This window comes from Serinus canaria, chromosome 3, assembly GCF_022539315.1.
Source record: "Serinus canaria isolate serCan28SL12 chromosome 3, serCan2020, whole genome shotgun sequence".
Lineage (NCBI taxonomy): Eukaryota > Metazoa > Chordata > Aves > Passeriformes > Fringillidae > Serinus > Serinus canaria.
The window spans coordinates 68662295-68677806 of record NC_066316.1 but is presented as its reverse complement, the minus strand read 5'-3'; the positions used below and the strand labels follow the sequence as shown (position 1 = coordinate 68677806).

Sequence of the window (15512 nt, the reverse complement as noted above, 5' to 3'; positions counted from 1 at the left end):
AAGTGGGGAGTGTCACTGAAATTCTGTGTTAGGGACTGTGCCTGGCCTAGGAGAATGTGGCAGAGTCCATTATCAGGGATTTGACTCCTTCATTTATCACAGCTATTAATGTACCAGATCAAAAGGTCAAGTGACTCACATGAGAATCTCACTTTTCATTTGAAGAAAAATGTGTCTCTAGCCTTGTGGTTATGGAGAAAAGATAAAAATGTAAATGTGCAAAGCTTAAAAAGTAGAACGATACTTCAAAAATCATTAAAAGCCACACTAAACATGAAGAGGTTTTGAGCTGATGCTATGATCTGGAGGATAAATTAATGACTTTTGAGTCAGGGATGGAAAAGATTAGGATGGACAATAGAAAAAGGAGAAGAGCAGTCTTCCAAAATTCTAATAATTTAAAGAGCTATTCCCACATGTTTAAAACTTAAGATAATATTTTACTGTCTGCTGCTGTAGACTATGATCCTTCTGGCTGTTATCTCACTTCAGTCAGTTGGAATTTTACTGACCAATAACTTGACATTTGTTGTTGCAAAGTAGATTCACAAAAAACACATCTGTCCACGCAGCACAGAATTGCCCTTTCACAAGGCCCTCAAGACCTGCTTCAGGCCTGGGGCCTCTTACCAATCAATTAAATACACTTATTTTTATTTTAAAAATGAACCCAGATTTTCATGAAATAGGGGAGATCTGTGTGATACAGTTTGCTGTGCAATAACTATCAATGGTCAGGCCTGAAGTAATGTTTTTTTTAGAGTTTGTTCTGTAGTGAAATGCTGGAACAAAAGGTGAGGTAGTTTAGTGAGCTTTCAACTACTACAAAGACGATCTAGTAGAAAGAAAAGAGGCTGAAGAACTCAGCTGAGTGTGAGAACTCTTTGGGTAAAATTTTCACACCTGCGCCAACTCCAGCTTTTTGCAAGTGCTGAATCTCTTGGCACATCTCTAACTAGTGTGTTGCTGTAAGCATTTCTTTTCCATCTCTGAGTATCCTGTCAGGAGCTTCCCCCAGGCTTGATTATGGAAACGTGGGCTACAAATCATGGTATCTTACACAGTGAAGTGTTTTTGTATTAGAACTTGACATATCTGGCCGAGTATGACGAGAGAAATTCTCTATCAAACTTGATGACTCCAAAATTCCCTTTTGATCAGCCAGTGGTTAGATTTTGAAGGGAAGAGCACAGCTGTTTTAAAAGTGAAGTTTAATGGATCTTCATAAATGCCTTCCATTTCATTTCCTTTGATGTCAGGTGAAACCTCAATATCTCAGAAGTTTCCAAAAGTTGTTTACTAAAAATTACAGAATTGGAAAATTTTCTTATAGTGACCATACTTTTCACTTTGAACCACTTCTCTGTGGTTCAACTTAATTTTTTTGGTTCGTCTATCACTTGCAGACTGATAACATCCTCGTGTCCAGTCATGGCCAGCTGGGTCTTAATAATGTGAGATGATCTATAAACACACTTAGCAAAATGATGTTCTATCCCAGAGACGATTGTTGTTGAAAACAATCCTAAAGACGACTGTAAACCTGAGAAAGGAAGAGGATTATTGGTCAATACACTACCATAAAACACAACAGACTGTCTTTAGCTTGGCAGAAAGTTATCTTTTGTCACATATTTGCAGCTTTAGGGTTGCTGCTTTACAATAAAAGATCCTTATTTGATTCTTACATTTATTAAAATTATGTTGTTCTACTTGCATCACAGCTGGAGAATGTTAGAAAGTATTTGGAAGCCTACTGAACGAAACTCCTTCTGCTTCTCCCTTGTGTGGGCTTGATTCAGGAGCAGTAAGTGGAGAGCTGAAAGGTAGAAAAGAACTCTCTGAAAAAGTTGTGTGATTAAAGAAAATAGCTAAGAGAAATACTGGAGCTTTTAAACCCCTCCCACTCAGCAATGCTGTTTCTTGCACCTACAGTTTCATCAGCTTCTCACAGACTATCTATGCTACCAAATATGCCTGCCTTTCAAAATTACCCCAGCTTTGGACTGGAGGTAGCAGCAGCTGCAAGACCCCACAGGGTGTGATTATCTGTCTCCTGTTGATTATGTTTAAACATATGCTAAACTGTAAAGGTCATTTTTCTAGCGTGACTCTGGAGTACACTTAATGATAGCCTTGTTACCATTTGACCTCCTCTACGTGACAGAGAGTAAACATCTTAGGTGAATTTTCATTGCTTGAATCTGTGCCAAATCCTTTTAATATGTGAAGGACTTGATCAATTTTAAACTGGTGATGTAGTACAAACGAGATTCAGTTTGATGCCAAGATGTCTGCTTGATTTTTGCAGTAAAAGAACAGAAATTCATAACCACTGTGGGAAGAGCAAAAGAAAACGTATCTGTGCAGATCTTTGTTGATAGCCTAATCTGATTCCTCAGTACATCCTGCCTGGACAAGGTTGAGTGATGCTGCAGCAGCCAGCAGAACTACAGCCATGCTACCTCACGTGATGAAAACACATTATCTGTGTCCATGGCTTATCATCAGAAGCATAACCTCAGCTTTCAAAATAAGGGATATACTTCTTTAAGTATTCATATTGTGGAAATTAAAGTAAATTAGATCATGTTGTAGTGTTTGTTTTAGCAACTTTTACTTTGCTTCCAGCATATTTAGACTTAAACATACCTGAAAAATCTCACTAAATCTTCTGTGGGGCTATTTTCAGGGGTTTCTTTTATGCTCCATTGGCTATTAACATTTCACAGTGTGTCACAACTGGCCATTCTGATTCTATGGAGCCTTGCTGAATGGGAATTTTTGTATCATTTAAGAGCAATTCATGGTGCTGCCTATATTCTATATCACCTCCTCAGAAATAGGGATGATGACAGGTGATGTCTCAAAAGATAAGTAATCTTTCACTACATACTGTCTACAGTGAGTTCTCTAGATGTTGTACATGAGGTTCACCAGGAAAATTCAGCATGGCGTGTTACCTACTTTATTTATCCATTCCACTTGATATACCTACTAAAAATAGCTGTTCTTAGATGAGTGAGTCTTGCCCTCTCACATGTGTCAGTCTGCAGGATCTAATTCTGTAGCTAATTTTACAAAACTGAAGATTCATAAGATGAATGGGCTGCATTCACCTACTAAATGGGAAACTGTGTCCTCCTGGGAAATGTTGATTTAAAAATTTCTTAGAACAAATGTCAATTAAAAGGAAAACAGAAGAGAAAGGATTCCATACACCCTTTCATGCTTATTTCCTCTTCTTCACTGTTGTTTCCCTTTTATTTGCAAATCAATTTTGCCATTTTGTATATCTTTCCTTTTATCTTCTTTACTTTTGCATCTTTGTTGTGGTTTAATCTGGCAGGCAGACAACATCACACACTCACTCACTCACTCACTCACTCACTCACTCACTCACTCACTCACTCACTCACTCACTCTTCTTTCCCACCTCAGTGAGATGGCGGAGGGAGTTGCATAAGAAAAATAAAGTTTATGGTCTGAGATAAAGACAGTTTCATAGGACAGAAAAAGAAAAAAATATTAAAAAGACCATGCAAAACAAATATTGCACAATGCAATTGCTCTCTACCTGCTGACTGATGCCCAGCCAGTTCTGAGTAGCAGCCCCTGGTCACCTCTCCCCCTAGTTTATACACTGAGCATGACACCATGTGGTGTAAAATATTCCCTTTGCCAGTTCAGGTCACCTTGTGCAGTTGTGTCTCCTCCCAACCTCTTGTGCCCTGTAGCCTGCTTGCTGGTAGGGTGGTGTGAGAAGCAGAAAAGGCCTTCCTTGACTTCATGTAGCCACAACCAAAACATCCCTGTGTTATCAGCATCATTCTCATCCTAAATCCAAGCCACTGCACTGTGTCAGCTACTAGGAAGAAAATCAACTCTATCCCAGCTGAAACCAGGGCAATGTTCTATGTTACTACTGTGTGAGAAAATATTTCTACTTATTTACAGGCATTCCCTGTATTTTTATTATTAATGACAATGAGATTGGAACTAAGTTCAGCATCAGCCAACGGCTGATTAGTGGTCTTAGTATTTCTGATTAAAATGAGCAGATAACAGTGAAATTTTGAAGGAGAGGGTAATGAGTAGAGAAAGTAGATGGCTGAATTTAACAGCTTCTCACCACTAGAATGGTTTTCTTTACATCATGACTGAAAACTGCACTGACAGGAGACCACAGAAAATATTGCAAAACCTAAGCTTTAGGTTTAACATTGGCCTAACATTTAAACTTGGTTTAACATTGACAATAAATGTCCTGTGCACTAAGACAGAAAGAACGGGACAAATTGTGATTTTCTGGGCATAGAAAAATAGACAGAAGGAAAAATTATGTCTTTCACCCAGTCTTTCCTTTCTGTGCTCAGAGGCAGGTTGTAGAATACAAGAAATTATGGAAAACAGCAACAAAAATACTGATCAGGCCAGTCTTTCTTTGGAGAAGGTGCTGAGCAGGTCAGCAAGGTTGCAGACAGAGGTAGGTTTAGAACAAGTATGAAAAGAGTACATCTGCAACAGTCACAAGCTCATGCAAATACCACTCAAGTATCCATGAATATCAGAGCTGCAACTGCTGCCAGGAATTAAGCTGGTTTTTCTTTCAATGTAATTCTACAAGTAAAAATACATTTTTGTACGTAGGATCAATCCCCACAGGAAAGTGTGTTTTCCAAAATTACAAAGAATGCCCTTTTCCTTAGTTTATTTATCATGGAATAGAAGTGTCCACACAGGCAGCTTTACATTCATAATTACATTGTAAGATTTTTAGTGGTTCATTTTTTCAGTGAGTCAAGTCTTAAAACTATTACTTGATGGAAACCCCCCAACCTTTGAGGAAGAACTGTAACAATATTGATATTGCTGTGTTCTGGAGATGGTACCCTTTGTCCTCTTTGAGCAAATCTGGACCATCACACAAAGCAATGTTAGCAATGAAACACTCTGATTAGCAATTTAGGAGAGAAATGTGATGCCATCAGAAAGGAACCCAAAGAACCCAAAGATGGTAGCCAAAAAATTATATATCAGCAGTACAATTTCTAAAAATAATGGTTTCCAAACTTTTCCACGAGGCATTAACAGCTCTTTAAAGGATAATCTTTATTGCTTTGTAATGTACAAAGCAATAAGCAGCTGCTGAGATTGATTAATAGCCAAAGCAAAGTTGAGGCATGTAATCAATCTAAAAAGCCATTTATTGTGAGTATACTACAAAGCAATAGAGATTATTGCTGTTGCACAACAAACCATAACAGAAAACACACAAACACACACACACAGACACACACAAACAAACAGAAAGTTATTTTCTTTTCAAGGCTTGGAGGGCTATGCTGCCTTTTCCCTGAGTTTTTCTCTCTAACAAAGGCAGGCAACTGGCCTTACAGCAAGCAATCTACTGGCAAAGGTAATGCTTCAAGAACTTCAGTGTTATCTAAAGGAGAAGTAATATTTATTCTTTTAGTTCTGTAGATAGAAATACAAAATTCCACAGGCATTCATCTTGTCCTTGGTAGCAGTACTTTTATTTATATCACTGAGAAAAACAAAAAACTAGCTTACCAGTCAAAAAATCATCTACTTCATGCAAATGCAGGGCTCATTTAGAAACGAAGGCTATTTACTTTTGTGTGGTATTTTTATGAATGGCTACTAAATCACTTCTGATTTTTTTCAGAGTAACACTGAATAAAACAACTGGCTTTCAGCTCCAGCTATTTTCAGCAACTACCCCACCTCATTCTTTTAATGCAACTTTAGTATAGCTTTTAATATATTTTGGTTTTGACTTCCCGAGTCTTCCTGGGAGGCTGTTTCAGAATCTTATCCCTCTACTAGCCTTAAACCTTTTAAAACTTTTCATTCTGATTTTTCCAGGTCAGATAATGCTCATTTGTTCCTGAACATAAATAAAGTATACATTGCTTTTTTTCTTCTTTAAAGAGATGATATGAACAGAGTCTCTCACCCTTCCCCTGGACAGAATAAACAAGCTGTTCCACTGCAGCTTTATGGCATGATAGGCTTGCCCCTGGATCAATCTCACCATCCTCCTTTACACTCATCCCAGTCTCAGTCTCTCTCTCCTGAATGTGGATGCTCTGGATGGCACTGAGCTACGGGGGGCTCCCAACACTGCCTCCTCCTGACATGCACTCACCAGGTCTACTGGAAATATCTCACTCAGTAGACCCAAGGATCAAATTTGCCTTTTCCACATCCCCTTTACATTTGAAGCCAGTGGTTAACTTGCACTTCCAGGCACAACTCACATATTTCTGTTTCTGAACTGATGACCTTGCAGCTTATGACAGAAATTTGTATTAGGACAGAAGGGCACAAGCTTGCAATTTGCACTATTAAGTTTCAGTCCATTTTTATTACTCTAGTTCTCAAGGTTATTCAGGTCTTCCTGTATCATATTGCCATCCCTTTCCTTATTAATTATGTCTCCCACTTCCGTGTCATCAGCAAATTTTATTAACAAACTCCGTCTTCCTATTCCAAGGTAATGAATAAAAATACGACTGAAGAGGTATCCTTGAGAAACTCTTGGTAAAATACCACTCAAAGTCAGGTATCACAACAGTGAGAACTGAATTCTCAAATTTCACATTTACAGGAAATACAGTTCAACTCAATGAAAGTTAATTTTTGGGTCCTAGTGGATCTAAACTTTCCAAACTGTTATCTTCAAAAATCTGAAACTATTTCATATCTGCAATTACCTAAAATTTAATAACATCTACTTAAAATCATAGAATAAGGATTTGCATGAATACATGTACATACCTCCTTACAGATATTAAAATATGGAGTACAAGAATTCTACTCCTGATGTAATGGTCCCTTTGGTTGTTTCTAAGCTTTTGACTCTGGTAGTTAAAACAATTGTTTTAAAGTTATTATTGCCTTAGCAGCCAATTTTACCATTTATTCAGCTTTATATTTAATTTTTTATCACCTTCATATATTCCTGCAAGTCATAACTTCCTGCAGAAGATGATCTCCAGACTTGAGATGACATTCTTCCTGAATTCCTTTTCTCTGTGGCTCTGAAATTTCAAATTTCCTCATGTTTCCATTTTCAGCAGCCATACCATTCTTATTTCAGGAAATGCTGGACCTAGATCCATTATCTTCTTGATGATCTTCTTTTTATCTCTTTTTTTTTTTTCCAGCTGGGGAGTTCAGTGTCAGCAAAATCAATGAAAATCTTTCAATAGTTATGGGTGATATTTCTTTTGTTCCTGCTGGTATTTATTTGCAAAGGGATTGTCACTGAAGTACACGACCTTTTTGACAAAAACTTTAGAGGAAATTCCCACTTACAGCAGCCAAACTGAAGCTCTTACCTATCTCAGCTGTGTCTAACCCTCCACTTGTGCTCAGGAGGCCTCCCAGGGCTGTGCACACCACTGCTGCTGCTGCTGCTGCTGCTGCTGCTGCTGGCCTTGTTTGAACTAGAAAGTTCTAGTGGCAGAAGTTCTGCTGGCATGTGCTACTGACATAGCTGTTTTGGCATGATTTATTCACATTTGGCTGTTTTTTAAAGATGCAGTAAGTCCTCAGATCATCAGGCTTTTATCAGCAAGAGAAATCTGCTGCCATGGGAGGTTAACTCAGAGTACCTTGTGCCACATTTTGTAGATTGCTTTCTGGTAATTCTTTGCAGCCTGTTGTGGAGCTGCACTGTATACTGTGAGGTACAATGTCCCATCCTAAATTTGAGTAAATATAGGGTCAGATTTAAAAATGCTTTTCTATCTTGTACAATAACCTATTTTTATATATGTTGTTTCTTCATATCACAGATTTCTCAGTGCCAGAATCCCAGACTGTATCCAGCAGCAGAGTTGTCTTTCTCATTTAGGACAGATGAAAGAATTCTTTTATATCCAGAGAGGAGCTTAAAATATTGGGTACTGTGGGCAAGTGGGACATAGAGACAATGAATGATAGCTAATTATTTGCAGTAAGTATTTGATAAACTACAAGAACAAATTGTATTTTCGAGACATACTGTAAACACTGGATGAGGGAAAACTTCAGGGTTGAATTTAAAGTTTGTGTTATCCTCACAGCACATTCACTCTGAGTTAAAGAGTTGTTTAAAGCAAAGACAGTGGGGAAATAGGTGGTGCCAGCATTCTGGAAAGCTCTGCCAATCTGGGCATTTTGGTATTATTTGAAGTGCTCAGACTCCAGTAAGATACACAAAAATAACTATTTCCTGCTTCACAGTCTTTTCATGCTGGGTAATGGACTGGAAATCAGAGATGAACTTGATCCAATGAGCTTTGCTGGTTGTGGTGGAACAGCAAATAAGGTTTATGTCCAATTCGGTCCCATCTTGTTCTGAATACATAAAATGAAAGCAGTGCTTCTCAGTGGTGATCTTTCTGGAGAGTATTTTATATCAATGTTGTTTGTGAGAAAGCCCATGCTTTCCTTCCCATCTATACTGTTGTCAGTAATAGAGCTACAAAGCCAACCCTGGCAGCAAAGACAAGGCAGATCTGGTTGGCAAGGTGTTTGTGAAAACAAAAATGCTGTAACTGGAGAAAACTAACACCAACCCACAAACCTTTAACTTAGCAGTGTCCTGCAAAACACATGAAGGGTCTCATAGGGTCCCTCCAATTTCAATGGAGTTTCATCCTGTTTCCTGAATTCAGCACAGAGGCAGTGGCAGTGCTTTGTATTTTCCCATAACATTTCCAGATATTAGAGACAAGTAGATTCCTTAGAATAGCTATCATACACCTAGAATATACAGATGGATGAAAAACACATAGAGCTTGGAGACCATATGTAGGCATGGAACCTGGTGGGTATGTGCATAACCACATGTGTAAGGAAAGTTCCAAACAATGAGTCTGACATGTTATGGACTTGCAGCACCTGTGGTCTGCAGACAGGCTCTGTGTACATGAAAACAGGCTGTGAGAGTTGGGGTTGTTCAGCCGGTAGAAGAGAAGGCTCTGGGGAGACGTTATAGCACTTTCCAGTACCTAAAGAGGTACAAGAAATCTGGAGAGGGTCTTTTTACAAGGATATATAGTGACAAGATAAGGGGGAATGCCTTTAAACTGGAAGAGGACAGGTTTAGATTTGATGTCAGGAAGAAATTCTTTACTGTTAGGGTGGTGAGACACTGGAACAGGTTGCTCAGAGAATTTGTGGATGTCCCATCCCTGGGAGTGTTCAGGGCCAGGTTGGATGGGTCTTGGAGCAACCCAGTCTAGTGGAAGAAGGTGACCCTGCCCATTGCAGGGTGTTGGAACTAGATGATGTTTAAAGTCCCTTCCAACCCATTCTATGATCCCTTGACTTTCTGAACTTTGGCTGAAAACTAATATTTCAGCAATATTAAAATGCCCTCCCACCAAATACAATTTGACAGGAGAATCTGTTTGGAGGAAAGGCAAGGAATGCTGCTGTAGATACCTTGAGAAAGCAAGTAATGCACCAGCTCTATTCAGTGAATCCTCTTACTCATTTAGCTCCTTACTGGGCTCTGTGTCTCAACAGTTTTGACTTTATCCACATCTCTTTGCCCCTAAATGCCTTACAATTTAGTCAGTTCTTGGTATTCTTCACCACAGATTTCTGTGAATTTTAAGTGCAGTGTCTGAGCTCAATACGCCCCATAATGAATGTACAGCCATCATAAGTTGTGCACAACAAAATGGTCATAAAAGAAACACTAAACTGAAGGTTGTGTCTTCTGAGAAAAAAAAAAAAAAAGCCCTTTTTTTCTCACCTTTCACCAGTTCTTAACTTGCTCTTTAGGCTCTACATTGGATTGCAACCTTCAATGACCTTCACATTTTTCTTCCAAATTTATTTATTCTTCAAGAAAGGCTGTTTCTCCAATATTTCTTCCTGTGTAGCCCAAAGAAATTTGGGATTTGGGTCTTAAATTGACAAGGAGCACCAAAGTCATGGGGAGTTCTGTTCATCTAGCTGTTTCAAAAGGCAGAGTGGAGGAAAATCAAGCATTTCACTAACATGCCAAGGATTTCCAGTCACTGGCAGAGCAGCAGAAATCTCAGGAAATCAATGAAAGCAATCACTGATGTAGGGACAATTGCATAGTGGGTGTGCAGCTGGTAGATTGCTCACAATGCTTAGTTAGCTGGTACAAGAAGTCTTTGTATGCTGTGTGTCAGCACAAACGTGGGTACAACTGAAGCGTATTTCACTTGGCAAGCTGGTGTAACTTCACTGGGAAATCTCAGCTTTTGGCTGGAAGGTTGAGCATTGAGCAGGGAGGGAATCAATTGCTGGTCAGAGAGACGGTAAGGGGCAGAGTTTTCAGGATGCAGTGGTCAAACCAAACTAAGCAACGCAAGGTAGAGATTGATAATGGCATTTTCCAAAATCTAAAATTTCAGCCAAATCTGAATAAGATTTTAAGAATTTTTTTTAAATTTACATCTATCACAGAATATTTAAGGTTTGAAAAAAATCCCTGGAGATCATCTAGTCCAACCCTCTTGCTCAAAGCAGTTAACTAAAGAAGGTTCTTCAGGGACTTTTTCAGTTAAATTTTTAGTATCACTAAAGATGGAGACCATACAAGCTTTACAAATAACCTCTTTTTGTGCTTGAGATGTTTAGAGACAACCATTCTCATCACAGAAATTTAGTTTTATGATTAAATGGGGTTCCATGTACTTCAATTTGTGCCTTCTTTCTCTTGTTCTTTCACTGTGCACCACCAAGAAGTCTGTCTCCATGTTCTTTGCACCCTTCCTTCAGATACACACGGATAAGTTCTCACGAGAGCCTCCTCTTCTCCAGGCTGAACAGTCCCAGCTCTCTCAGCCTTTCCTCATGCTAAAGATGCTTCATTCCCTTAGTCATCTTAGAGGCCCTTCTCTAGAAGGCAGTTTGTCCCTATTGTATTGGGGACACCATGACTGGACCCAGCACTGCAGCTGTGGCCTCACTGGTGCTGCACAGAAGGAAAGGATCACTTTTGTCCACCACCTGGCAGTGCTTTTCCTAATGCAGCCCAAGAGGCTGTTGGCCACCTCTGCAGCAAGCAGCACATTGCTGGTTCAACTTATGTCAGATGGCATCCCCAGGTCCTTTTCTGCCAAGCTCCTTTCCAGCCAGCTGGTCCCCAGCAAGTATTGGTGCATGGTGTTACTCCTCTCGAGGTGCAGGACTTCACATTTCCCTTTGTTGTGCTTCTTGAGATCCCCCTTGGCCCAGTTCTCCAGCCTGCTTGGGTCCCTCTGAACGGCAGCACAACCATCTGATGTACCAGTCACTCCATCCAGTTTTACATCATCTGTAAACTTGCTGAGGGCGCACCCTGGGGATGAGTGGTCTTCAGCTGCATTTTGTGCAGCCAATCTCAATCCTTTGAGCTCTGCAGTTCTGCCAAATTTAAGTTCAGCTCCATATCCATCTTAATAGCCCATGCTTCATCAGTTTGTCAGGGTGTAATGGGAGACAATCAAAAGCCTTACTTAAGATATTAAGATAAACAGCGTACACTGCTCTCCCTTTATCCACCAACTAATCATCTCATCATACACCCAGCTCTCTTTCCTGTGACAGATTTCCCTGCTGCATGTAATGGAGATCTTCATAAACTTGCTTTATTAAAACTTACTAGGCCACTTGATATAGGAGTTGCTTCTAACTGCTATAAAATGAACAGCTCCACCTGCCTTTGTAATGATCTACAAGTGATACAAAACATTGAGCTTATTTAACAGCACATACCAGATGGTTTATGCAAGGTTGAATATGACAGGAAGATTTTTTTCCAGATTGGGGATGGGGCTGTCATTTTATTTTGAAAAAGAGGGAAGAAACATGGACAAATGGGGGCTGCATTGCCTCTTGTGCTGCTCAAATTGCACTGGAGGCTGCTTTTACAGGTCAGCAGCTAGAAGCAGAAAATGTGGTCAATGAACACTCATCGAGTAAAGTGCTTAACACTGTTAACTAATTCTGAATTGCACTGAAATATAGGCTTGCCATGTTTGGATATTCAGGTAAGTTTCATCTCTAGACAGATTTAAGTTAGCCAGACCAAAACCTGAGACTGGATACCAGCACAAAATCCCTTTCATGATTTTCAAATCAAACAAAATTTAAAAAAAAAATTTTGAATGAATATGACATAATTGAATACTTTTTCTTTGAATATTTTTTCATTAGGGAGGCAGAAATGTTCAGAACACACTGATTTTATCTCAGCAATTACTTCAGCAAATACTAGCTTACCTAGACCAAGTGAACTTATAGGCTTTTATGATATTTCCATCCTAAAGTATGGTTACTGCAAACAAGATTTAATTATGTACCTGCATTTAAAAGAGGTCCTGAGAGAGTTCCTTCAATAAAAAGCAGAGGATGGAAAGGATTTAAGTGAGAAAGTTATAACAATTGAGACATAGCAGAGAGATCACAAAAGAAATATTTGCTATAATTGCCAAAACTCAGAAAATGAATAAAATTTAACTCTTCAATTTGATGACCTAGAAAATAGAGAGGAGAAATAATGTGCATATGAAAAGGATTAAAGAAGAAGCCAAGAAAGGAGGCTTAGTGGGTTTAACTGGGTGGATTTAAAAATTGTTTAAAGAATGATAACAGTAAAAAGAAATTCAAACTGGCTTTGCCAGGAAAGAGATCTACACTTTTTTCTGTGAAACTTCCCTTGTATTATTTCAATAAAAGAAAGGTTCAGAAGAAAGTAACAGAAAATGAGCTAACTGTGAATGATCTGAAAATAGCATACATACATGCACACACACACATTCTTTTGGCTTTTAAAGAAGAATATACAGAGGAAAGCGGGTACAATAATAACAAGGTTTTCATTACTTCTGAGGTATTGAACTTGGCTGCCAAAGAAAGAGGACTAGATGCCTAATAATTAGAGATAAAGTAGAAGCTAGCAGAGATAATGGCATGTGTTATGTAAACCAGGTAGCGTTACACACGAAGATCTTTTTACTGCTATCATAATGCCTGTCAGAATCAAAAAAAGGAACTGGAAGAGGGTGTTTTTCTAGAAGAGAGTGGCATAACAAAGCTTATCATAAAAATCAGAAAGACAAATTAAATTTAAAATATCCTCAAGGTTCTTATGTAGCAAACAGGAAAAAGTAAAAGTTACATTAGCAAGCGATTGGTAATAGGAACTTCAAGCTAGTAAGAGATTTATATATATTTACATATAAATATATATAGAGGATGAATGTATTTGGGGAGTGCTTTCAGATATATCTGAAGTATATAATAAAGGAACAAAGGAAGAAGTTTGGTCAGATGGAGCTGTATTTGTTGCATTTTTCTATTATTCACAGAGGTAACAACTACCCTCCTACAGCAGTTTTTAGATAAATGTCAAAACGCATTCAGAGATACCGAACCAAGTCAGTCACAAACAACCCACTTGCCACAAAAGGCCTGTCTTTGTTGTTACTACATGTCTGGAGATTTTCTGATACAGGCTGTGATCACATTACTCATTGCAATAGCAGGAGGCACACGAGGGAGCTGTTCAGGGACCGTCTGGTTCACCTGGCCAACAGGACCCAAACCTGGAGGTGGATGCATTTTTGGTGAGACCTTGCCAGGAGGCAGCCTGAGGATGTCACTGCAAGTGACCCATTTGTGCCACTCCAACAAAGCCATCTGGCCTGTGGAACCTATGTGTGTGAAGCTCTGCTACAGCCAGTGTGAAAAGGTCCATCTTTCAGCCTTCCAGAGAACAGGAGGCAAGCGGGAGATGTGACAGCACTTCTGCCCTGCCAGAGAACCAGTAACGTGAGCAATCCAACCTTAACTGCCTGACCAGAGTAACCCAGGCACGGGACAGGAGTTTGTGGCTGCTGCTACACTGTGAGACCCCAGTTTTTCACTTTGGAAAACTTCCGATGTCTCCATTTTGAACCTGCAAATCTGAGCTCAGAGAGAAGGTATTACAATAATGCTGACACCCGAAGAATCAGAAACAGCCAACAATTCACCCAGAGAGTTACAGAGAATGAGAAGGGGGTTGGGAAACAGAGTCTTGCCTTATCAGTGAAACAGGCATCATAGCTTTAAAGGACTGACCCTGAACAGACGATCACCTGGGCTTTTATCCAGTAGTCTGGGATCATCCTGTGAGTGTTCAGCTCCTGCTGAGTCACCTGTCCATCTATTGTCACTTGCTGTGTCTCTTGTGACCTGCCTGGCCACAGGTCCCGTGGTGCCCTTTATAATGCAAAGAATCAGCGCCAGTTCACAGCCTCCTGATTCCAGGCACCGCGGAGATTCAACCACCACTGGCCACCAACTCAAGAATCCCACCAACTCAAAAAAAGATCGAGCATGAGGACTAATTAGAATGAGAAGCAAGAAAATCATTAAACCAATAGAAGGTTAAATACTAACAGGACAATTTGCCAGTGAACTGTGATTTGTCCAGTTTGTTTGCTAAAATGTATATTTAGTGTAATTGAAATGGACTGCCCATGGCGGTGGTGGAGTCACCGACCCTCGGAGGTGTTTAAGGAAAGACTGGATGTGACATTTAGTGCCATGGTCTAGCTAGCATGGTGGTGTTCAGTCATAGGTTGGACTCGATGATCTCAGAAGTCTTTTCCAAGTTAATCGATTCTGTGATTCTGTAAATTTTTGAGAATCTGAGTTGATTTGTGTAACACTTCCACCTTGCACCCTGTAGACAACAAAAAACATTTCCTGTCTAAACCGGGCCCCGTGTGTGTGTTTAGCGTCCCTTTATTGGCAAAAACAGCAGGTCACCCCGAGTAACTTCTGCCAGCTGTGCCCTGGGCTTGTGCCAGCCGCCACCACGCTGTCCATGAACGTGGGCCAGCCTTGCCACGGGGGACAGCTCGCAACCAGGAACGCACCGTCCTGCGGGCCAGCGCCGCGGCAGGAGCCCGCGCGGGCACTGTCCCTGGGATGTGGGCACGCCATTCCCGGGATGTGGGCACGCCATCCCCGGGATGTGGGCACGCCATCCCCGGGATCTGGGCACAGAATCCCTGGGATGTGAGCACAGCATCCCGGCCAGGCAGCGGCCGCGCCGCGCACGCGCCCGCAGGTGCTCGCGCGTGCGCCTGGGGGTGCCCGGGCGGCCCCGCTCCGGCCCGGGCCCGGCGGCGCCGCCGTGCGTACGGTTGCTATGGGAACGGCGGGCGGCCGAGCGAGGCTGGGGCCCTGCGGAGACGCTGGCGGGTCCCGACTGAGTCCCCCGGGCAGCGCCCGGTGCCCCCGCCGGCCGTAGTGCTCGTCCCTGGGGGTGCCGCCTGCCCGGGCGGGGGCGAAGGGCCGGACTGTGCGGTAAGTCGGGCGGGAGGCTTTGGAAAGCGGCCGGAGACTGATAATCCCTGTGCCGCTTCCCGGCAGCTTTCCCGTGCTCGAGAGAGAGGCGTGATTGCCGGGTGGGCTGGGACAGCGTTTACTCCACAGGTGCTGCTTATTTGGGGGGGGGGTTCCTTTGGAACGTTTTT

At 41.1% G+C, this 15512-nt stretch overlaps 1 protein-coding gene across 3 annotated transcripts in view; it reads left to right on the top strand.

The window, feature by feature from the left end:
• Positions 1-15228: 15228 nt before the first annotated feature.
• Positions 15229-15512, top strand: part of ARMC2 (armadillo repeat containing 2) — an 81111-nt gene continuing 80827 nt past the window's right edge. For all 3 annotated transcript variants that reach the window (XM_018917652.3, XM_018917649.3, XM_018917640.3), the window contains exon 1: positions 15229-15342. The gene's annotated coding sequence lies outside the window, so the exon portion shown is untranslated. The remainder of the gene's footprint in view (positions 15343-15512) is intronic.